The 20,193-nt window shown below is 47.7% G+C and overlaps 40 non-coding genes and 2 pseudogenes across 40 annotated transcripts; all 42 read right to left on the reverse strand.

Annotated features, from left to right (window-relative positions):
- Positions 1–286: 286 nt before the first annotated feature.
- On the reverse strand, positions 287–405 carry LOC123118701 (5S ribosomal RNA). Its single transcript, XR_006458246.1, has one exon. It is a non-coding gene; the product is annotated as a 5S ribosomal RNA (ribosomal RNA).
- A 366-nt stretch (positions 406–771) lies between these two features.
- Positions 772–890, reverse strand: LOC123118616 (5S ribosomal RNA). The gene has a single exon (XR_006458164.1). It is a non-coding gene; the product is annotated as a 5S ribosomal RNA (ribosomal RNA).
- A 367-nt stretch (positions 891–1,257) lies between these two features.
- On the reverse strand, positions 1,258–1,376 carry LOC123118590 (5S ribosomal RNA). The gene has a single exon (XR_006458139.1). It is a non-coding gene; the product is annotated as a 5S ribosomal RNA (ribosomal RNA).
- Positions 1,377–1,743: 367 nt separating this feature from the next.
- Positions 1,744–1,862, reverse strand: LOC123118375 (5S ribosomal RNA). Its single transcript, XR_006457918.1, has one exon. It is a non-coding gene; the product is annotated as a 5S ribosomal RNA (ribosomal RNA).
- A 366-nt stretch (positions 1,863–2,228) lies between these two features.
- Positions 2,229–2,342, reverse strand: LOC123118774 (5S ribosomal RNA). Its single transcript, XR_006458311.1, has one exon. It is a non-coding gene; the product is annotated as a 5S ribosomal RNA (ribosomal RNA).
- A 367-nt stretch (positions 2,343–2,709) lies between these two features.
- Positions 2,710–2,828, reverse strand: LOC123118687 (5S ribosomal RNA). The gene has a single exon (XR_006458232.1). It is a non-coding gene; the product is annotated as a 5S ribosomal RNA (ribosomal RNA).
- A 321-nt stretch (positions 2,829–3,149) lies between these two features.
- On the reverse strand, positions 3,150–3,268 carry LOC123118652 (5S ribosomal RNA). Its single transcript, XR_006458198.1, has one exon. It is a non-coding gene; the product is annotated as a 5S ribosomal RNA (ribosomal RNA).
- Positions 3,269–3,635: 367 nt separating this feature from the next.
- On the reverse strand, positions 3,636–3,754 carry LOC123118629 (5S ribosomal RNA). The gene has a single exon (XR_006458176.1). It is a non-coding gene; the product is annotated as a 5S ribosomal RNA (ribosomal RNA).
- Positions 3,755–4,121: 367 nt separating this feature from the next.
- On the reverse strand, positions 4,122–4,235 carry LOC123118786 (5S ribosomal RNA). The gene has a single exon (XR_006458322.1). It is a non-coding gene; the product is annotated as a 5S ribosomal RNA (ribosomal RNA).
- A 367-nt stretch (positions 4,236–4,602) lies between these two features.
- On the reverse strand, positions 4,603–4,721 carry LOC123118677 (5S ribosomal RNA). Its single transcript, XR_006458222.1, has one exon. It is a non-coding gene; the product is annotated as a 5S ribosomal RNA (ribosomal RNA).
- Positions 4,722–5,042: 321 nt separating this feature from the next.
- Positions 5,043–5,156, reverse strand: LOC123118787 (5S ribosomal RNA). The gene has a single exon (XR_006458323.1). It is a non-coding gene; the product is annotated as a 5S ribosomal RNA (ribosomal RNA).
- A 367-nt stretch (positions 5,157–5,523) lies between these two features.
- Positions 5,524–5,642, reverse strand: LOC123118679 (5S ribosomal RNA). The gene has a single exon (XR_006458224.1). It is a non-coding gene; the product is annotated as a 5S ribosomal RNA (ribosomal RNA).
- A 320-nt stretch (positions 5,643–5,962) lies between these two features.
- On the reverse strand, positions 5,963–6,081 carry LOC123118537 (5S ribosomal RNA). Its single transcript, XR_006458086.1, has one exon. It is a non-coding gene; the product is annotated as a 5S ribosomal RNA (ribosomal RNA).
- A 407-nt stretch (positions 6,082–6,488) lies between these two features.
- LOC123118545 (5S ribosomal RNA) lies at positions 6,489–6,607 on the reverse strand. Its single transcript, XR_006458094.1, has one exon. It is a non-coding gene; the product is annotated as a 5S ribosomal RNA (ribosomal RNA).
- Positions 6,608–6,974: 367 nt separating this feature from the next.
- On the reverse strand, positions 6,975–7,093 carry LOC123118442 (5S ribosomal RNA). The gene has a single exon (XR_006457984.1). It is a non-coding gene; the product is annotated as a 5S ribosomal RNA (ribosomal RNA).
- Positions 7,094–7,460: 367 nt separating this feature from the next.
- On the reverse strand, positions 7,461–7,579 carry LOC123118808 (5S ribosomal RNA). Its single transcript, XR_006458331.1, has one exon. It is a non-coding gene; the product is annotated as a 5S ribosomal RNA (ribosomal RNA).
- A 366-nt stretch (positions 7,580–7,945) lies between these two features.
- On the reverse strand, positions 7,946–8,059 carry LOC123118775 (5S ribosomal RNA). The gene has a single exon (XR_006458312.1). It is a non-coding gene; the product is annotated as a 5S ribosomal RNA (ribosomal RNA).
- A 367-nt stretch (positions 8,060–8,426) lies between these two features.
- LOC123118726 (5S ribosomal RNA) lies at positions 8,427–8,545 on the reverse strand. The gene has a single exon (XR_006458270.1). It is a non-coding gene; the product is annotated as a 5S ribosomal RNA (ribosomal RNA).
- Positions 8,546–8,866: 321 nt separating this feature from the next.
- Positions 8,867–8,985, reverse strand: LOC123118579 (5S ribosomal RNA). Its single transcript, XR_006458129.1, has one exon. It is a non-coding gene; the product is annotated as a 5S ribosomal RNA (ribosomal RNA).
- Positions 8,986–9,352: 367 nt separating this feature from the next.
- On the reverse strand, positions 9,353–9,471 carry LOC123118630 (5S ribosomal RNA). Its single transcript, XR_006458177.1, has one exon. It is a non-coding gene; the product is annotated as a 5S ribosomal RNA (ribosomal RNA).
- A 367-nt stretch (positions 9,472–9,838) lies between these two features.
- LOC123118788 (5S ribosomal RNA) lies at positions 9,839–9,952 on the reverse strand. The gene has a single exon (XR_006458325.1). It is a non-coding gene; the product is annotated as a 5S ribosomal RNA (ribosomal RNA).
- Positions 9,953–10,319: 367 nt separating this feature from the next.
- LOC123118680 (5S ribosomal RNA) lies at positions 10,320–10,438 on the reverse strand. The gene has a single exon (XR_006458225.1). It is a non-coding gene; the product is annotated as a 5S ribosomal RNA (ribosomal RNA).
- A 321-nt stretch (positions 10,439–10,759) lies between these two features.
- LOC123118538 (5S ribosomal RNA) lies at positions 10,760–10,878 on the reverse strand. The gene has a single exon (XR_006458087.1). It is a non-coding gene; the product is annotated as a 5S ribosomal RNA (ribosomal RNA).
- A 407-nt stretch (positions 10,879–11,285) lies between these two features.
- On the reverse strand, positions 11,286–11,404 carry LOC123118721 (5S ribosomal RNA). The gene has a single exon (XR_006458265.1). It is a non-coding gene; the product is annotated as a 5S ribosomal RNA (ribosomal RNA).
- A 367-nt stretch (positions 11,405–11,771) lies between these two features.
- Positions 11,772–11,890, reverse strand: LOC123118386 (5S ribosomal RNA). The gene has a single exon (XR_006457929.1). It is a non-coding gene; the product is annotated as a 5S ribosomal RNA (ribosomal RNA).
- A 367-nt stretch (positions 11,891–12,257) lies between these two features.
- Positions 12,258–12,376, reverse strand: LOC123118392 (5S ribosomal RNA). The gene has a single exon (XR_006457935.1). It is a non-coding gene; the product is annotated as a 5S ribosomal RNA (ribosomal RNA).
- Positions 12,377–12,743: 367 nt separating this feature from the next.
- LOC123118772 (5S ribosomal RNA) lies at positions 12,744–12,857 on the reverse strand. Its single transcript, XR_006458309.1, has one exon. It is a non-coding gene; the product is annotated as a 5S ribosomal RNA (ribosomal RNA).
- Positions 12,858–13,224: 367 nt separating this feature from the next.
- LOC123118441 (5S ribosomal RNA) lies at positions 13,225–13,343 on the reverse strand. Its single transcript, XR_006457983.1, has one exon. It is a non-coding gene; the product is annotated as a 5S ribosomal RNA (ribosomal RNA).
- Positions 13,344–13,664: 321 nt separating this feature from the next.
- LOC123118618 (5S ribosomal RNA) lies at positions 13,665–13,783 on the reverse strand. Its single transcript, XR_006458166.1, has one exon. It is a non-coding gene; the product is annotated as a 5S ribosomal RNA (ribosomal RNA).
- Positions 13,784–14,104: 321 nt separating this feature from the next.
- On the reverse strand, positions 14,105–14,223 carry LOC123118407 (5S ribosomal RNA). The gene has a single exon (XR_006457950.1). It is a non-coding gene; the product is annotated as a 5S ribosomal RNA (ribosomal RNA).
- Positions 14,224–14,590: 367 nt separating this feature from the next.
- On the reverse strand, positions 14,591–14,709 carry LOC123118720 (5S ribosomal RNA). Its single transcript, XR_006458264.1, has one exon. It is a non-coding gene; the product is annotated as a 5S ribosomal RNA (ribosomal RNA).
- A 367-nt stretch (positions 14,710–15,076) lies between these two features.
- LOC123118673 (5S ribosomal RNA) lies at positions 15,077–15,195 on the reverse strand. The gene has a single exon (XR_006458218.1). It is a non-coding gene; the product is annotated as a 5S ribosomal RNA (ribosomal RNA).
- A 321-nt stretch (positions 15,196–15,516) lies between these two features.
- Positions 15,517–15,635, reverse strand: LOC123118633 (5S ribosomal RNA). The gene has a single exon (XR_006458180.1). It is a non-coding gene; the product is annotated as a 5S ribosomal RNA (ribosomal RNA).
- A 321-nt stretch (positions 15,636–15,956) lies between these two features.
- LOC123118762 (5S ribosomal RNA) lies at positions 15,957–16,070 on the reverse strand. Its single transcript, XR_006458299.1, has one exon. It is a non-coding gene; the product is annotated as a 5S ribosomal RNA (ribosomal RNA).
- Positions 16,071–16,390: 320 nt separating this feature from the next.
- Positions 16,391–16,509, reverse strand: LOC123118413 (5S ribosomal RNA). Its single transcript, XR_006457956.1, has one exon. It is a non-coding gene; the product is annotated as a 5S ribosomal RNA (ribosomal RNA).
- Positions 16,510–16,876: 367 nt separating this feature from the next.
- On the reverse strand, positions 16,877–16,995 carry LOC123118716 (5S ribosomal RNA). Its single transcript, XR_006458259.1, has one exon. It is a non-coding gene; the product is annotated as a 5S ribosomal RNA (ribosomal RNA).
- Positions 16,996–17,360: 365 nt separating this feature from the next.
- LOC123118699 (5S ribosomal RNA) lies at positions 17,361–17,479 on the reverse strand. The gene has a single exon (XR_006458244.1). It is a non-coding gene; the product is annotated as a 5S ribosomal RNA (ribosomal RNA).
- Positions 17,480–17,846: 367 nt separating this feature from the next.
- LOC123118556 (5S ribosomal RNA) lies at positions 17,847–17,965 on the reverse strand. Its single transcript, XR_006458105.1, has one exon. It is a non-coding gene; the product is annotated as a 5S ribosomal RNA (ribosomal RNA).
- A 321-nt stretch (positions 17,966–18,286) lies between these two features.
- Positions 18,287–18,405, reverse strand: LOC123118368 (5S ribosomal RNA). Its single transcript, XR_006457911.1, has one exon. It is a non-coding gene; the product is annotated as a 5S ribosomal RNA (ribosomal RNA).
- Positions 18,406–18,726: 321 nt separating this feature from the next.
- LOC123118737 (uncharacterized) lies at positions 18,727–18,860 on the reverse strand (annotated as a pseudogene).
- A 367-nt stretch (positions 18,861–19,227) lies between these two features.
- LOC123118474 (5S ribosomal RNA) lies at positions 19,228–19,346 on the reverse strand. Its single transcript, XR_006458015.1, has one exon. It is a non-coding gene; the product is annotated as a 5S ribosomal RNA (ribosomal RNA).
- A 367-nt stretch (positions 19,347–19,713) lies between these two features.
- Positions 19,714–19,847, reverse strand: LOC123118757 (uncharacterized; annotated as a pseudogene).
- Between the last annotated feature and the right edge of the window lie 346 nt (positions 19,848–20,193).

Raw genomic sequence — 20,193 nt, forward strand, 5'->3', positions numbered from 1 at the left:
TACAACCGTTCCCTAACAATGAATAATGTCCTATACTACTTACTCTCCCGCTCAATCACGAAGACGAGTTTTCCTCGGTTTCCACCCCTCCCTCCATACCGCAGCAACACGAGTTTTTCCACCCCTTTCAGAACGCGCTCTTCGCACCACAAAGCCGCCCCAAGACACGCGAGCAATGAGCATCGAGCTTAAACATATCGCAAACGTCAAAAATAATATAACGGGATTAATATATATCGCGCACGTGCGATATGTTTGTCACAAGGCGCAAAAAATAATTAAAAAGGGAATGCAACACGAGGACTTCCTAGGAGGTCACCCATCCTAGTACTACTCTCGCCCAAGCATGCTTAACTTCGTAGTTCTGATGGAATCCGGTGCTTTAGTGCTGGTATGATCGCATCCAACATGTTTCCCCATCTTCGTCCCTTATGCTTGTCACTCCCAGGTCTGCTCCAAAGACGATTCTATATTCTCACTACCATTACAACCGTTCCCTAACAATGGATAATGTCCTATACTACTTACTCTCCTGCTCAATCACGGAGACGAATTTTCCACGGTTTCCACCCCTCCCTCCATACCGCAGCAGCACTACTTTTTCTACCCCTTTCAGAACGCGCTCTTCGCGCCACAAAGCCGCCTCAAGACGCGCGAGCAATGAGCATCGAGCTTAAACATATCGCAAACATCAAAAATAATATAACGGGATTAATATATATCGCGCACGTGCGATATGTTTGTCACAAGGCGCAAAAAATAATTAAAAAGGGAATGCAACACGAGGACTTCCCAGGCGGTAACCCATCCTACTACTACTCTCGCCCAAGCACGCTTAACTTCGGAGTTTTGATGGGATCCGGTGCTTTAGTGCTGGTATGATCGCATCCAACATGTTTCCCCGTCTTCGTCCCTTATGCTTGCCACTCCCAGGTCCGCTCCAAAGACGATTCTACATTCTCACTACCATTACAACCGTTCCCTAACAATGGATAATGTCCTATACTACTTAGTCTCCCGCTCAATCACGGAGACGAGTTTTCCACGGTTTCCACCCCTCCCTCCATACCGCTGCAGCACGAGTTTTTTCCACCCCTTTAAGAACGCGCTCTTCGCGCCACAAAGCCGCCCCAAGACGCGCGAGCAATGAGCATCGAGCTTAAACATATCGCAAACGTCAAAAATAATATAACGGGATTAACATATATCGCGCACGTGCGATATGTTTGTCGCAAGGCGCAAAAAATAATTAAAAAGGGAATGCAACACAAGAACTTCCCAGGAGGTCACCCATCCTAGTACTACTCTCGCCCAAGCACGCTTAACTTCGGAGTTCTGATGGGATACGGTGCTTTAGTGCTGGTGTGATCGCATCCAACATGTTTCCCCGTCTTTGTCCCTTATGCTTGCCACTCCCAGGTCCGCTCCAAAGACGATTCTACACTCTCACTACCATTACAACCGTTGCCTAACAATGGATAATGTCCTATACTACTTACTCTCCCGCTCAATCACGGAGACGAATTTTCCATGGTTTCCACCCCTCCCTGCATACCGCAGCAACACGAGTTTTTTCCACCCCTTTCAGAACGCGCTCTTCACACCACAAAGCCGCCCCAAGACGCGCGAGCAATGAGCATCGAGCTTAAACATATCGCAAACGTCAAAAATAATATAACGGGATTAATATATATCGCGCACGTGCGATATGTTTGTCACAAGGCGCAAAAAATAATTAAAAAGGGAATGCAACACGAGGACTTCCCAGGAGGTCACCCATCCTAGTACTACTCTCGCCCAAGCACGCTTAACTTCGGAGTTCTGATGGGATCCGGTGCTTTAGTGCTGGTATGATCGCATCCAACATGTTTCCCCGTCTTCGTCCCTTATCCTTGCCACTCCCAGGTCCGCTCCAAAGACGATTCTACATTCTCACTACCATTACAACCGTTCCCTAACAATGGATAATGTCCTATACTACTTACTCTCCCGCTCAATCACGGAGACGAGTTTTCCACCATTTCCACTCCTCCCTCCATATCGCAGCAACACGAGTTTTTTCCACCCCTTTAAGAACGCGCTCTACGCGCTACAAGCCGGCCCAAGACGCGCGAGCAATGAGCATCGAGCTTAAACATATCGCAAATGTCAAAAATAATATAACGGGATTAATATATATCGCGCACGTGCGATATGTTTGTCACAAGGCGCAAAAAATAATTAAAAAGGGAATGCAACACGAGGACAGGAGGTCACCCATCCTAGTACTACTCTCGCCCAAGCACGCTTAACTTCGGAGTTCTGATGGGATCCGGTGCTTTAGTGCTGGTATGATCGCATCCGACATGTTTCCCCGTCTTCGTCCCTTATGATTGCCACTCCCAGGTCCGCTCCAAAGACGATTCTACATTCTCACTACCATTACAACCGTTCCCTAACAATGGATAATGTCCTATACTACTTACTCTCCCGCTCAATCACGGAGACGAGTTTTCCACGGTTTCCACCCCTCCCTCCATACCGCAGCAACACGAGTTTTCTCCACCCCTTTCAGAACGCGCTCTTCGCACCACAAAGCCGCCCCAAGATGCGCGAGCAATGAGCATCGAGCTTAAACATATCGCAAACGTCAAAAATAATTTAACGGGATTAATACATATCGCGCAGGTGCGATATGTTTGTCACAAGGCACAAAAAATAATTAAAAAGGGAATGTAACACGAGGACTTCCCTGGAGGTCACCCATCCTAGTACTACTCTCGCCCAAGCACGCTTAACTTCAGAGTTCTGATGGGATCCGGTGCTTTAGTGCTTGTATGATCGCATCCGACATGTTTCCCCATCTTCGTCCCTTATGCTTGCCACTCCCAGGTCCGCTCCAAAGACGATTCTACATTCTCACTACCATTACAACCGTTCCCTAACAATGGATAATGTCCTATACTACTTACTCTCCCGCTCAATCACGGAGACGAGTTTTCCACGGTTTCCACCCCTCCTTCCATAGCGCCACAAAGCCGCCCCAAGACGCGCGACCAATGAGCATCGAGCTTAAACATATCGCAAACGTCAAAAATAATATAAGGGGATTAATATATATCGCGCACGTGCGATATGTTTGTCACAAGGCGCAAAAAATAATTAAAAAGGGAATGCAACACGAGCACTTCCCAGGAGGTCACCCATCCTAGTACTACTCTCGCCCAAGCAGGCTTAACTTCGGAGTTCTGATGGGATCCGGTGCTTTAGTGCTGGTACGATCGCATCTGACATGTTTCCCCGTCTTCGTCCCTTATGCTCGGCACTCCCAGGTCCGATCCAAAGACGATTCTACATTCTCACTACCATTACAACCGTTCCCTAACAATGGATAATGTCCTATACTACTTACTCTCCCGCTCAATCACGGAGACGTGTTTTCCACGGTTTCCACCCCTCCCTCCATACCGCAGCAACACGAGTTTTTTCCACCCCTTTCAGAACGCGCTCTTCGCACCACAAAGCCGCCCCAAGACGCGCGAGCAATGAGCATCGAGCTTAAACATATCGCAAACGTCAAAAATAATATAACGGGATTAATATATATCGCGCACGTGCGATATGTTTGTCACAAGGCGCAAAAAATAATTAAAAAGGGAATGCAACATGAGGACTTCCCAGGAGGTCAACCATCCTAGTACTACTCTCGCCCAAGCATGCTTAACTTCGGAGTTCTGATGGGATCCGGTGCTTTAGTGCTGGTATGATCGCATCCAACATGTTTCTCCGTCTTCGTCCCTTATGCTTGCCACTCCTAGTTCCGCTCCAAAGACGATTCTACATTCTCACTACCATTACAACCGTTCCCTAACAATGGATAATGTCCTATACTACTTACTCTCCCGCTCAATCACGGAGACGAGTTTTCCACCGTTTCCACCCCTCCCTCCATACCGCAGCAACACGAGTTTTTTCCACCCCTTTAAGAACGCGCTCTTCGCGCCACAAAGCCGGCCCAAGACGCGCGAGCAATGAGCATCGAGCTTAAACATATCGCAAATGTCAAAAATAATATAACGGGATTAATATATATCGCGCACGTGCGATATGTTTGTCACAAGGTGCAAAAAATAATTAAAAAGGGAATGCAACACGAGGACAGGAGGTCACCCATCCTAGTACTACTCTCGCCCAAGCACGCTTAACTTCGGAGTTCTGATGGGATCCGATGCTTTAGTGCTGGTATGATCGCATCCGACATGTTTCCCCGTCTTCGTCCCTTATGCTTGCCACTCCCAGGTCCGCTCCAAAGACGATTCTACATTGTCACTACCATTACAACCGTTCCCTAACAATGGATAATGTCCTATACTACTTACTCTCCCGCTCAATCACGGAGACGAGTTTTCCACGGTTTCCACCCCTCCCTCCATACCGCAGCAACACGAGTTTTCTCCACCCATTTCAGAACGCGCTCTTCGCACCACAAAGCAGCCCCAATACGCGCGAGCAATGAGCATCGAGCTTAAACATATCGCAAACGTCAAAAATAATATAACGGGATTAATATATATCGCGCACGTGCGATATGTTTGTCACAAGGCGCAAAAAATAATTAAAAAGGGAATGTAACACGAGGACTTCCCTGGAGGTCACCCATCCTAGTAATACTCTCGCCCAAGCACGCTTAACTTCGGAGTTCTGATGGGATCCGGTGCTTTAGTGCTGGTATGATCGCGTCCGACATGTTTCCCCGTCTTCGTCCCTTATGCTTGCCACTCCCAGGTCCGCTCCAAAGACGATTCTACATTCTCACTACCATTACAACCGTTCCCTAACAATGGATAATGTCCTATACTACTTACTCTCCCGCTCAATCACGGAGACGAGTTTTCCACGGTTTCCACCCCTCCTTCCATAGCGCCACAAAGCCGCCCCAAGACGCGCGAGCAATGAGCATCGAGCTTAAACATATCGCAAATGTCAAAAATAATATAACGGGATTAATATATATCGCGCACGTGCGATATGTTTGTCACAAGGCGCAAAAAATAATTAAAAAGGGAATGCAACACGAGGACAGGAGGTCACCCATCCTAGTACTACTCTCGCCCAAGCACGCTTAACTTCGGAGTTCTGATGGGATCCGATGCTTTAGTGCTGGTATGATCGCATCCGACATGTTTCCCCGTCTTCGTCCCTTATGCTTGCCACTCCCAGGTCCGCTCCAAAGACGATTCTACATTGTCACTACCATTACAACCGTTCCCTAACAATGGATAATGTCCTATACTACTTACTCTCCCGCTCAATCACGGAGACGAGTTTTCCACGGTTTCCACCCCTCCCTCCATACCGCAGCAACACGAGTTTTCTCCACCCATTTCAGAACGCGCTCTTCGCACCACAAAGCAGCCCCAATACGCGCGAGCAATGAGCATCGAGCTTAAACATATCGCAAACATCAAAAATAATATAACGGGATTAATATATATCGCGCACGTGCGATATGTTTGTCACAAGGCGCAAAAAATAATTAAAAAGGGAATGTAACACGAGGACTTCCCTGGAGGTCACCCATCCTAGTAATACTCTCGCCCAAGCACGCTTAACTTCGGAGTTCTGATGGGATCCGGTGCTTTAGTGCTGGTATGATCGCGTCCGACATGTTTCCCCGTCTTCGTCCCTTATGCTTGCCACTCCCAGGTCCGCTCCAAAGACGATTCTACATTCTCACTACCATTACAACCGTTCCCTAACAATGGATAATGTCCTATACTACTTACTCTCCCGCTCAATCACGGAGACGAGTTTTCCACGGTTTCCACCCCTCCTTCCATAGCGCCACAAAGCCGCCCCAAGACGCGCGAGCAATGAGCATCGAGCTTAAACATATCGCAAACGTCAAAAATAATATAACGGGATTAATATATATCGCGCACGTGCGATATGTTTGTAACAAGGCGCAAAAAATAATTAAAAGGGAATGCAACACAAGGACTTCCCAGGAGGTCACCCATCCTAGTTCTACTCTCGCCCAAGCACGCTTAACTTCGGAGTTCTGATGGGATCCGGTGCTTTAGTGCTGGTATGATCGCATCCGACATATATCCCCGTCTTCGTCCCTTATGCTTGCCACTCCCAGGTCCGCTCCAAAGACGATTCTACATTCTCACTACCATTACAACCGTTCCCTAACAATGAATAATGTCCTATACTACTTACTCTCCTGCTCAATCACGGAGACGAATTTTCCACTACTTACTCTCCTGCTCAATCACGGAGACGAATTTTCCACGGTTTCCACCCCTCCCTCCATACCGCAGTAGCACGACTTTTTTCCACCCCTTTCAGAACGCGCTCTTCGCACCACAAAGCCGCCCCAAGACGCGCGAGCAATGAGCATCGAGCTTAAACATATCGCAAACGTCAAAAATAATATAACGGGATTAATATATATCGCGCACGTGCGATATGTTTGCCACAAGGCGCAAAAAATAATTAAAAAGGGAATGCAACACGAGGACTTCCCAGGAGGTCACCCATCCTACTACTAATCTCGCCCAAGCACGCTTAACTTCGGAGTTCTGATGGGATCCGGTGCTTTAGTGTTGGTATGATCGCATCCAACATGTTTCCCCGTCTTCGTCCCTTATGCTTGCCACTCCCAGGTCCGCTCCAAAGACGATTCTACATTCTCACTACCATTACAACCGTTCCCTAACAATGGATAATGTCCTATACTACTTACTCTCCCGCTCAATCACGGAGACGAGTTTTCCACGGTTTCCACCCCTCCCTCCATACCGCAGCAACACGAGTTTTTTCCACCCCTTTCAGAACGCGCTCTTCGCGCCACAAAGCCGCCCCAAGACGCGCGAGCAATGAGCATCGAGCTTAAACATATCGCAAACGTCAAACATAATATAACGGGATTAATATATATCGCGCACGTGCGACATGTTTGTCACAAGGCGCAAAAAATAATTATAAAAGGAATGCAACACGAGGACTTCCCAGGAGGTCACCCATCCTAGTACTACTCTCGCCCAAGCACGCTTAACTTCGGAGTTCTGATGGGATCCGGTGCTTTAGTGATGGTATGATCGCATCCGACATGTTTCCCCGTCTTCGTCCCTTATGCTTGCCACTCCCAGGTCCGCTCCAAAGACGATTCTACATTCTCACTACCATTACAACCGTTCCCTAACAATGGATAATGTCCTATACTACTTACTCTCCCGCTCAATCACGGAGACGAGTTTTCCACGGTTTCCACCCCTCCCTCCATACCGCAGCAACACGAGTTTTTTCCACCCCTTTCAGAACGCGCTCTTCACACCACAAAGCCGCCCCAAGACGCGCGAGCAATGAGCATCGAGCTTAAACATATCGCAAACGTCAAAAATAATATAACGGGATTAATATATATCGCGCACGTGCGATATGTTTGTCACAAGGCGCAAAAAATAATTAAAAAGGGAATGCAACACGAGGACTTCCCAGGAGGTCACCCATCCTAGTACTACTCTCGCCCAAGCACGCTTAACTTCGGAGTTCTGATGGGATCCGGTGCTTTAGTGCTGGTATGATCACATCCAACATGTTTCCCCGTCTTCGTCCCTTATCCTTGCCACTCCCAGGTCCGCTCCAAAGACGATTCTACATTCTCACTACCATTACAACCGTTCCCTAACAATGGATAATGTCCTATACTACTTACTCTCCCGCTCAATCACGGAGACGAGTTTTCCACCATTTCCACTCCTCCCTCCATATCGCAGCAACACGAGTTTTTTCCACCCCTTTAAGAACGCGCTCTACGCGCTACAAGCTGGCCCAAGACGCGCGAGCAATGAGCATCGAGCTTAAACATATCGCAAATGTCAAAAATAATATAACGGGATTAATATATATCGCGCACGTGCGATATGTTTGTCACAAGGCGCAAAAAATAATTAAAAAGGGAATGCAACACGAGGACAGGAGGTCACCCATCCTAGTACTACTCTCGCCCAAGCACGCTTAACTTCGGAGTTCTGATGGGATCCGGTGCTTTAGTGCTGGTATGATCGCATCCGACATGTTTCCCCGTCTTCGTCCCTTATGATTGCCACTCCCAGGTCCGCTCCAAAGACGATTCTACATTCTCACTACCATTACAACCGTTCCCTAACAATGGATAATGTCCTATACTACTTACTCTCCCGCTCAATCACGGAGACGAGTTTTCCACGGTTTCCACCCCTCCCTCCATACCGCAGCAACACGAGTTTTCTCCACCCCTTTCAGAACGCGCTCTTCGCACCACAAAGCCGCCCCAAGATGCGCGAGCAATGAGCATCGAGCTTAAACATATCGCAAACGTCAAAAATAATTTAACGGGATTAATACATATCGCGCACGTGCGATATGTTTGTCACAAGGCACAAAAAATAATTAAAAAGGGAATGTAACACGAGGACTTCCCTGGAGGTCACCCATCCTAGTACTACTCTCGCCCAAGCACGCTTAACTTCAAAGTTCTGATGGGATCCGGTGCTTTAGTGCTTGTATGATCGCATCCGACATGTTTCCCCGTCTTCGTCCCTTATGCTTGCCACTCCCAGGTCCGCTCCAAAGACGATTCTACATTCTCACTACCATTACAACCGTTCCCTAACAATGGATAATGTCCTATACTACTTACTCTCCCGCTCAATCACGGAGACGCGTTTTCCACGGTTTCCACCCCTCCTTCCATAGCGCCACAAAGCCGCCCCAAGACGCGCGACCAATGAGCATCGAGCTTAAACATATCGCAAACGTCAAAAATAATATAAGGGGATTAATATATATCGTGCACGTGCGATATGTTTGTCACAAGGCGCAAAAAATAATTAAAAAGGGAATGCAACACGAGCACTTCCCAGGAGGTCACCCATCCTAGTACTACTCTCGCCCAAGCAGGCTTAACTTCGGAGTTCTGATGGGATCCGGTGCTTTAGTGCTGGTACGATCGCATCCGACATGTTTCCCCGTCTTCGTCCCTTATGCTTGGCACTCCCAGGTCCGATCCAAAGACGATTCTACATTCTCACTACCATTACAACCGTTCCCTAACAATGGATAATGTCCTATACTACTTACTCTCCCGCTCAATCACGGAGACGTGTTTTCCACGGTTTCCACCCCTCCCTCCATACCGCAGCAACACGAGTTTTTTCCACCCCTTTCAGAACGCGCTCTTCGCACCACAAAGCCGCCCCAAGACGCGCGAGCAATGAGCATCGAGCTTAAACATATCGCAAACGTCAAAAATAATATAACGGGATTAATATATATCGCGCACGTGCGATATGTTTGTCACAAGGCGCAAAAAATAATTAAAAAGGGAATGCAACATGAGGACTTCCCAGGAGGTCAACCATCCTAGTACTACTCTCGCCCAAGCATGCTTAACTTCGGAGTTCTGATGGGATCCGGTGCTTTAGTGCTGGTATGATCGCATCCAACATGTTTCTCCGTCTTCGTCCCTTATGCTTGCCACTCCTAGTTCCGCTCCAAAGACGATTCTACATTCTCACTACCATTACAACCATTCCCTAACAATGGATAATGTCCTATACTACTTACTCTCCCGCTCAATCACGGAGACGAGTTTTCCACCGTTTCCACCCCTCCCTCCATACCGCAGCAACACGAGTTTTTTCCACCCCTTTAAGAACGCGCTCTTCGCGCCACAAAGCCGGCCCAAGACGCGCGAGCAATGAGCATCGAGCTTAAACATATCGCAAATGTCAAAAATAATATAACGGGATTAATATATATCGCGCACGTGCGATATGTTTGTCACAAGGTGCAAAAAATAATTAAAAAGGGAATGCAACACGAGGACAGGAGGTCACCCATCCTAGTACTACTCTCGCCCAAGCACGCTTAACTTCGGAGTTCTGATGGGATCCGATGCTTTAGTGCTGGTATGATCGCATCCGACATGTTTCCCCGTCTTCGTCCCTTATGCTTGCCACTCCCAGGTCCGCTCCAAAGACGATTCTACATTGTCACTACCATTACAACCGTTCCCTAACAATGGATAATGTCCTATACTACTTACTCTCCCGCTCAATCACGGAGACGAGTTTTCCACGGTTTCCACCCCTCCCTCCATACCGCAGCAACACGAGTTTTCTCCACCCGTTTCAGAACGCGCTCTTCGCACCACAAAGCAGCCCCAATACGCGCGAGCAATGAGCATCGAGCTTAAACATATCGCAAACGTCAAAAATAATATAACGGGATTAATATATATCGCACACGTGCGATATGTTTGTCACAAGGCGCAAAAAATAATTAAAAAGGGAATGTAACACGAGGACTTCCCTGGAGGTCACCCATCCTAGTAATACTCTCGCCCAAGCACGCTTAACTTCGGAGTTCTGATGGGATCCGGTGCTTTAGTGCTGGTATGATCGCGTCCGACATGTTTCCCCGTCTTCGTCCCTTATGCTTGCCACTCCCAGGTCCGCTCCAAAGACGATTCTACATTCTCACTACCATTACAACCGTTCCCTAACAATGGATAATGTCCTATACTACTTACTCTCCCGCTCAATCACGGAGACGAGTTTTCCACGGTTTCCACCCCTCCTTCCATAGCGCCACAAAGCCGCCCCAAGACGCGCGAGCAATGAGCATCGAGCTTAAACATATCGCAAACGTCAAAAATAATATAACGGGATTAATATATATCGCGCACGTGCGATATGTTTGTAACAAGGCGCAAAAAATAATTAAAAAGGGAATGCAACACAAGGACTTCCCAGGAGGTCACCCATCCTAGTTCTACTCTCGCCCAAGCACGCTTAACTTCGGAGTTCTGATGGGATCCGGTGCTTTAGTGCTGGTATGATCGCATCCGACATATATCCCCGTCTTCGTCCCTTATGCTTGCCACTCCCAGGTCCGCTCCAAAGACGATTCTACATTCTCACTACCATTACAACCGTTCCCTAACAATGAATAATGTCCTATACTACTTACTCTCCTGCTCAATCACGGAGACGAATTTTCCACTACTTACTCTCCTGCTCAATCACGGAGACGAATTTTCCACGGTTTCCACCCCTCCCTCCATACCGCAGTAGCACGACTTTTTTCCACCCCTTTCAGAACGCGCTCTTCGCGCCACAAAGCCGCCCCAAGACGCGCGAGCAATGAGCATCGAGCTTAAACATATCGCAAACGTCAAAAATAATATAACGGGATTAATATATATCGCGCACGTGCGATATGTTTGCCACAAGGCGCAAAAAATAATTAAAAAGGGAATACAACACGAGGACTTCCCAGGAGGTCACCCATCCTACTACTACTCTCACCCAAGCACGCTTAACTTCGGAGTTCTGATGTGATCCGGTGCTTTAGTGTTGGTATGATCGCATCCAACATGTTTCCCCGTCTTCGTCCCTTATGCTTGCCACTCCCAGGTCCGCTCCAAAGACGATTCTACATTCTCACTACCATTACAACCGTTCCCTAACAATGGATAATGTCCTATACTACTTACTCTCCCGCTCAATCATGGAGACGAGTTTTCCACGGTTTCCACCCCTCCCTCCATACCGCAGCAACACGAGTTTTTTCCACCCCTTTCAGAACGCGCTCTTCGCGCCACAAAGCCGCCCCAAGACGCGCGAGCAATGAGCATCGAGCTTAAACATATCGCAAACGTCAAACATAATATAACGGGATTAATATATATCGCGCACGTGCGACATGTTTGTCACAAGGCGCAAAAAATAATTATAAAAGGAATGCAACACGAGGACTTCCCAGGAGGTCACCCATCCTAGTACTACTCTCGCCCAAGCACGCTTAACTTCGGAGTTCTGATGGGATCCGGTGCTTTAGTGCTGGTATGATCGCATCCGACGTGTTTCCCCGTCTTCGTCCCTTATGCTTGCCACTCCCAGGTCCGCTCCAAAGACGATTCTACATTCTCACTACCATTACAACCGTTCCCTAACAATGGATAATGTCCTATACTACTTACTCTCCCGCTCAATCACGGAGACGAGTTTTCCACGGTTTCCACCCCTCCCTCCATACCGCAGCAACATGAGTTTTTTCCACCCCTTTCAGAACGCGCTCTTCGCACCATAAAGCCGCCCCAAGACGCGCGAGCAATGAGCATCGAGCTTAAACATATCGTAAACGTCAAAAATAATATAACGGGATTAATATATATCGCGCACGTGCGATATGTTTGTCACAAGGCGCAAAAAATAATTAATAAGGGAATGCAACACTAGGACTTCCCAGGAGGTCACCCATCCTAGTACTACTCTCGCCCAAGCACGCTTAACTTCGGAGTTCTGATGGGATCCGGTGCTTTAGTGCTGGTATGATCGCATCCAACATGTTTCCCCGTCTTCATCCATTATGCTTGCCACTCCTAGGTCCGCTCCAAAGACGATTCTACATTCTCACTACCATTACAACCGTTCCCTAACAATGGATAATGTCCTATACTACTTACTCTCCCGCTCAATCACGGAGACGAGTTTTCCACCGTTTCCACCCCTCCCTCCATACCGCAGCAACACGAGTTTTTTCCACCCCTTTACGAACGCGCTCTTCGCGCCACAAAGCCGGCCCAAGACGCGCGAGCAATGAGCATCGAGCTTAAAGATATTGCAAATGTCAAAAATAATATAACAGGATTAATATATATCGCGCACGTGCGATATGTTTGTCACAAGGCGTAAAAAATAACTAAAAAGGGAATGCAACACGAGGATAGGAGGTCACCCATCCTAGTACTACTCTCGCCCAAGCACGCTTAACTTCGGAGTTCTGATGGGATCCGGTGCTTTAGTGCTGGTATGATCGCATTCGACATGTTTCCCCATCTTCGTCCCTTATGCTTGCCACTCCCAGGTCCGCTCCAAAGACGATTCTACATTCTCACTACCATTACAACCGTTCCCTAACAATGGATAATGTCCTATACTACTTACTCTCCCGCTCAATCACGGAGACGAGTTTTCCACGGTTTCCACCCCTCCCTCCATACCGCAGCAACACGAGTTTTTTCCACCCCTTTCGGAACGCGCTCTTCGCACCAGAAAGCCGCCCCAAGACGCGCGAGCAATGAGCATCGAGCTTAAACATATCGCAAACGTCAAAAATAATATAACGGGATTAATATATATCGCGCACGTGCGATATGTTTGTCACAAGGCGCAAAAAATAATTAAAAAGGGAATGCAACACGAGGACTTCCCTGGAGGTCACCCATCCTAGTACTACTCTCGCCCAAGCACGCTTAACTTCGGAGTTCTGATGGGATCTGGTGCTTTAGTGCTGGTATGATCGCATCCGACATGTTTCCCCGTCTTCGTCCCTTATGCTTGCCACTCCCAGGTCCGTTCCAAAGACGATTCTACATTCTCACTACCATTACAACCGTTCCCTAACAATGGATAATGTCCTATACTACTTACTCTCCCGCTCAATCACGGAGACGAGTTTTCCACGGTTTCCCCCCCTCCTTCCATAGCGCCACAAAGCCGCCCCAAGACGCGCGACCAATGAGCATCGAGCTTAAACATATCGCAAACGTCAAAAATAATATAAAGGGATTAATATATATCGCGCACGTGAGATATGTTTGTCACAAGGCGCAAAAAATAATTAAGAAGGGAATGAAACACGAGGACTTCCAAGGAGGTCACCCATCCTAGTACTACTCTCGCCCAAGCACGCTTAACTTCAGAGTTCTGATGGGATCCGGTGCTTTAGTGCTGGTATGATCGCATCCGACATGTTTCCCCGTCTTCGTCCCTTATGCTTGCCACTCCCAGGTCCGCTTCAAAGACGATTCTACATTCTCTCTACCATTACAACCGTTCCCTAATAATGGATAATGTCCTATACTACTTACTCTCCCGCTCAATCACGGAGACGAGTTTTCCACGGTTTCCACCCCTCCTTCCATAGCGCCACAAAGTCGCCCCAAGACGCGCGACCAATGAGCATCGAGCTTAAACATATCGCAAACGTCAAAAATAATATAACAGGATTAATATATATCGCGCACGTGCGATATGTTTGTCACAAGGCGCAAAAAATATTTAAAAAGGGAATGCAACACGAGGACTTCCCAGGAGGTCACCCATCCTAGTACTACTCTCGCCTAAGCACGCTTAACTTCGGAGTTCTGATGGGATCCGGTGCTTTAGTGCTGGTATGATCGCATCCAACATGTTTGCCCGTCTTCGTCCCTTATGCTTGCCACTCCCAGGTCCGCTCCAAAGACGATTCTACATTGTCACTACCATTACAACCGTTCCCTAACAATGGATAATGTCCTATACTACTTACTCTCCCGCTCAATCACGGAGACGAGTTTTCCACGGTTTCCACCCCTCCCTCCATACCGCAGCAACACGAGTTTTTTCCACCCCTTTCAGAACGCGCTCTTCGCACTACAAAGCCGCCCCAAGACGCGCGAGCAATGAGCACCGAGCTTAAACATATCGCAAACGTCAAAAATAATATAACGGGATTAATATATATCGCGCACGTGCGATATGTTTGTCACAAGGCGCAAAAAATAATTAAAAAGGGAATGCAACATGAGGACTTCCCTAGAGGTCACCCATCCTAGTACTACTCTCGCCCAAGCACGCTTAACTTCGGATTTCTGATGGGATCCAGTGCTTTAGTGCTGGTATGATCGCATCTGACATGTTTCCCCGTCTTCGTCCCTTATGCTTGCCACTCCCAGGTCCGCTCCAAAGACGATTCTACATTCTCACTACCATTACAACCGTTCCCTAACAATGGATAATGTCCTATACTACTTACTCTCCCGCTCAATCACGGAGACGAGTTTTCCACGGTTTCCACCCCTCCCTCCATACCGCAGCAACACGAGTTTTTTCCACCCCTTTCAGAACGCGCTCTTCGCACTACAAAGCCGCCCCAAGACGCGCGAGCAATGAGCACCGAGCTTAAACATATCGCAAACGTCAAAAATAATATAACGGGATTAATATATATCGCGCACGTGCGATATGTTTGTCACAAGGCGCAAAAAATAATTAAAAAGGGAATGCAACATGAGGACTTCCCTGGAGGTCACCCATCCTAGTACTACTCTCGCCCAAGCACGCTTAACTTCGGATTTCTGATGGGATCCAGTGCTTTAGTGCTGGTATGATCGCATCCGACATGTTTCCCCGTCTTCGTCCCTTATGCTTGCCACTCCCAGGTCCGCTCCAAAGACGATTCTACATTCTCACTACCATTACAACCGTTCCCTAACAATGGATAATGTCCTATACTACTTACTCTCCCGCTCAATCACGGAGACGAGTTTTCCACGGTTTCCACCCCTCCTTCCATAGTGCCACAAAGCCGCCCCAAGACGCGCGACCAATGAGCATCGAGCTTAAACATATCGCAAACGTCAAAAATAATATAACGGGATTAATATATATCGCGCACGTGTGATATGTTTGTCACAAGGCGCAAAAAATAATTAAAAAGGGAATGCAACACGAGGACTTCCCAGGAGGTCACCCATCCTAATACTACTCTCGCCTAAGCACGCTTAACTTTGGAGTTCTGATGGGATCCGGTGCTTTAGTGCTTGTATGATCGCATCCGACATGTTTCCCCGTCTTCGTCCCTTATGCTTGCCACTCCCAGGTCCGCTCCAAAGACGATTCTACATTCTCACTACCATTACAACCGTTCCCTAACAATGGATAATGTCCTATACTACTTACTCTCCCGCTCAATCACGGAGACGAGTTTTCCACGGTTTCCACCCCTCCTTCCATAGCGCCACAAAGCCGCCCCAAGACGCGCGACCAATGAGCATCGAGCTTAAACATATCGCAAACGTCAAAAATAATATAACGGGATTAATATATATCGCGCACGTGCCATATGTTTGTCACAAGGCGCAAAAAATAATTAAAAAGGGAATGCAACACGAGGACTTCCCAGGAGGTCACCCATCAGTACTCTCGCCCAAGCATGCTTAACTTTGGAGTTCTGATGGGATCCGGTGCTTTAGTGCTGGTATGATCGCATCCGACATGTTTCCCCGTCTTCGTCCCTTATGCTTGCCACTCCCAGGTCCCCTCAAAGACGATTCTACATTCTCACTACCATTACAACCGTTCCCTAACAATGGATAATGTCCTGTACTACTTACTCTCCCGCTCAATCACGGAGACGAGTTTTCCACAGTTTCCACCCCTCCTTCCATAGCACCACAAAGCCTCCCCAAGACGCGTGACCAATGAGCATCGAGCTTAAACATATCGCAAACGTCAAAAATAATATAACGGGATTAATATATATCGTGCACGTGCGATATGTTTGTCACAAGGCGCAAAAAATAATTAAAAAGGGAATGCAACACGAGGACTTCCCAGGAGGTCACCCATCCTAGTACTACTCTCGCCCAAGCACGATTAACTTCGGAGTTCTGATGGGATCCGGTGCTTTAGTGCTGGTATGATCACATCCAACATGTTTCCCCGTCTTCGTCCCTTATGCTTGCCACTCCCAGGTCCGCTCCAAAGACAATTCTACATTCTCACTACCATTACAACCGTTCCCTAACAATGGATAATGTCCTATACTACTTACTCTCCCGCTCAATCACGGAGACAAGTTTTCCACGGTTTCCACCCCTCCCTCCATACCGCAGCAGCACGAGTTTTTTCCACCCCTTTTAGAACACGCTCTTCGCGCCACAAAGCCGCCCCAAGACACGCGAGCACTGAGCATTGAGCTTAAACATATCGCAAACGTCAAAAATAATATAACGGGATTAATATATATCGCACACGTGCGATATGTTTGTCACAAGGCGCAAAAAATAATTAAAAAGGCAATGCAACACGAGGACTTCCCAAGAGGTCACCCATCCTACTACTACTATCGCCCAAGCACGCTTAACTTCGGAGTTCTGATGGGATCCGATGCTTTAGTGCTGGTATGATCGCATCCGACATGTTTCCCCGTCTTCATCCCTTATGCTTGCCACTCCCAGGTCCTCTTCAAAGACGATTCTACATTCTCACTACCATTACAACCGTTCCCTAACAATGGATAATGTCCTATACTACTTACTCTCCCGCTCAATCACGGAGACGAGTTTTCCACGGTTTCCACCCCTCCCTCCATACCGCAGCACCACGAGTTTTTTCCACCCCTTTCAAAACGCGCTCTTCGCCGCACAAAGCCGCCCCAAGACGCGCGAGTAATGAGCATCGAGCTTAAACATATCGCAAACGTCAAAAATAATATAACGGGATTATTATATATCGCGCACGTGCGATATGTTTGTCACAAGGCGCAAAAAAATTAAAAAAGGAATGCAACACGATGACTTCCCAGGAGGTCATCCATCCTAGTACTACTCTCGCCCAAGCACGCTTAACTTCGGAGTTCTGATGGGATCAGGTGCTTTAGTGCTGGTATGATCGCATTTGACATGTTTCCCCGTCTTCGTCCCTTATGCTTGTCACTCCCAGGTCCGCTCCAAAGACGATTCTACATTCTCACTACCATTACAACCGTTCACTAACAATGGATAATGTCCTATACTACTTACTCTCCCGCTCAATCACGGAGACGAGTTTTCCACCGTTTCCACCCCTCCCTCCATACCGCAGCAGCACGAGTTTTTTCCACCCCTTTAAGAACGCGCTCTTCGCGCCACAAAGCTGGCCCAAGAAGCGCGAGCAATGAGCATCGAGCTTAAACATATCGCAAACGTCAAAAATAATATAACGGGATTAATATATATCGCGAACGTGCGATATGTTTGTCACAAGGCGCAAAAAATAATTAAAAAGGGAATGCAACAAGAGGACTTCCCAGGAGGTCACCCATCCTAGTACTACTCTCGCCCAAGCACGGTTAACTTCGGAGTTCTGATGGGATCCGGTGCTTTAGTGCTGGTATGATCGCATCCGACATGTTTCCCCGTCTTCGTCCCTTATGCTTGCCACTCCCAGGTCCGCTCCAAAGACGATTCTACATTCTCACTACCATTACAACCGTTCCCTAACAATGGATAATGTCCTGTACTACTTACTCTCCCGCTCAATCACGGAGACGAGTTTTCCACAGTTTCCACCCCTCCTTCCATAGCACTAGAAAGCCGCCCCAAGACGAGCGAGCAATGAGCATCGAGCTAAAACATATCGCAACCGTCAAAAATAATATAACGGGATTAATATATATAGCGCACGTGCGATATGTTTGTCACAAGGAGCAAAAAATAATTAAAAAGGGAATGCAACACGAGGACTTCCCAGGAGGTCACCCATCCTAGTACTACTCTCGCCCAAGCACGCTTAACTTCGAAGTTCTGATGGGATCCGGTGCTTTAGTGCTGGTATGATCGCATCCGACATGTTTCCCCGACTTCGTCCCTTATGCTTGCCACTCCCAGGTCCGCTCCAAAGACGATTCTACATTCTCACTATCATTACAACCGTTCCCTAACAATGGATAATGTCCTATACTACTTACTCTCCCGCTCAATCACGGAGACGAGTTTTCCACGGTTTCCACCCCTCCTTCCATAGCGCCACAAAGCCGCCCCAAGACGCATGACCAATGAGCATCGAGCTTAAACATATCGCAAACGTCAAAAATAATATAACGGGATTAATATATATCACGCACGTGCGATATGTTTGTCACAAGGCGCCAAAAATAATTAAAAAGGGAATGAACCACGAGGACTTCCCAGGAGGTCACCCATCCTAGTACTACTCTCGCCCAAGCACGCTTAACCCAAGCACGCTTAACTTCGGAGTTCTGATGGGATCCGGTGCTTTAGTGCTGGTATGATCGCATCCAACATGTTTCCCCGTCTTCGTCCCTTATGCTTACCACTCCCAGGTCCGCTCCAAAGACGATTCTACATTCTCACTACCATTACAACCGTTCCCTAACAATGGATAATGTCCTATACTACTTACTCTCCCACACAATCACGGAGACGAGTTTTCCACGGTTTCCACCCCTCCCTCCATACCGCAGCAGCACGAGTTTTTTCCACCCCTTTCAGAACGCGCTCTTCGCGCCACAAAGTCGCCCCAAGACGCGCGAGCAATGAGCATCGAGCTTAAACATATCGCAAACGTCAAAAATAATATAACAGGCTTAATATATATCGCGCATGTGCGATATGTTTGTCACAAGGCGCAAAAAATAATTAAAAAGGGAATGCAACACGAGGACTTCCCAGGAGGTCACCCACCCTAGTACTACTCTCGCCCAAGCACGCTTAACTTTAGAGTTCTGATGGGATCCGGTGCTTTAGTGCTGGTATGATCGCATCCGACAAATTTCCCCGTCTTCGTCCCTTATGCTTGCCACTCCCAGGTCCACTCCAAAGACAATTCTACATTCTCACTACCATTACAACCGTTCCCTAACAATGGATAATGTCCTATACTACTTACTCTCCCGCTCAATCACGGAGACGAGTTTTCCACGGTTTCCACCCCTCCCTCCATACCGCAGTAGCACGAGTTTTTTCCACCCCTTTCAGAACGCGCTCTTCGCGCCACAAAGCCGCCCCAAGACACGCGAGCAATGAGCATCGAGCTTAAACATATCGCAAACGTCAAAAATAATATAACGGGATTAATATATATCGCGCACGTGCGATATGTTTGTCACAAGGCGCAAAAAATAATTAAAAAGGGAATGAACCACGAGGACTTCCCAGGAGGTCACCCATCCTAGTACTACTCTCGCCCAAGCACGCTTAACCCAAGCACGCTTAACTTTGGAGTTCTGATGGGATCCGGTGCTTTAGTGCTGGTATGATCGCATCCAACATGTTTCCCCGTCTTCGTCCCTTATGCTTACCACTCCCAGGTCCGCTCCAAAGACGATTCTACATTCTCACTACCATTACAACCGTTCCCTAACAATGGATAATGTCCTATACTACTTACTCTCCCGCACAATCACGGAGACGAGTTTTCCACGGTTTCCACCCCTCCCTCCATACCGCAGCAGCACGAGTTTTTTCCACCCCTTTCAGAACGCGCTCTTCGCGCCACAAAGTCGCCCCATGACGCGCGAGCAATGAGCATCGAGCTTAAACATATCGCAAACGTCAAAAATAATATAACAGGCTTAATTTATATCGCGCACGTGCGATATGTTTGTCACAAG

Source organism: Triticum aestivum, chromosome 5B (genome assembly GCF_018294505.1).
Source record: "Triticum aestivum cultivar Chinese Spring chromosome 5B, IWGSC CS RefSeq v2.1, whole genome shotgun sequence".
NCBI lineage: Eukaryota > Viridiplantae > Streptophyta > Magnoliopsida > Poales > Poaceae > Triticum > Triticum aestivum.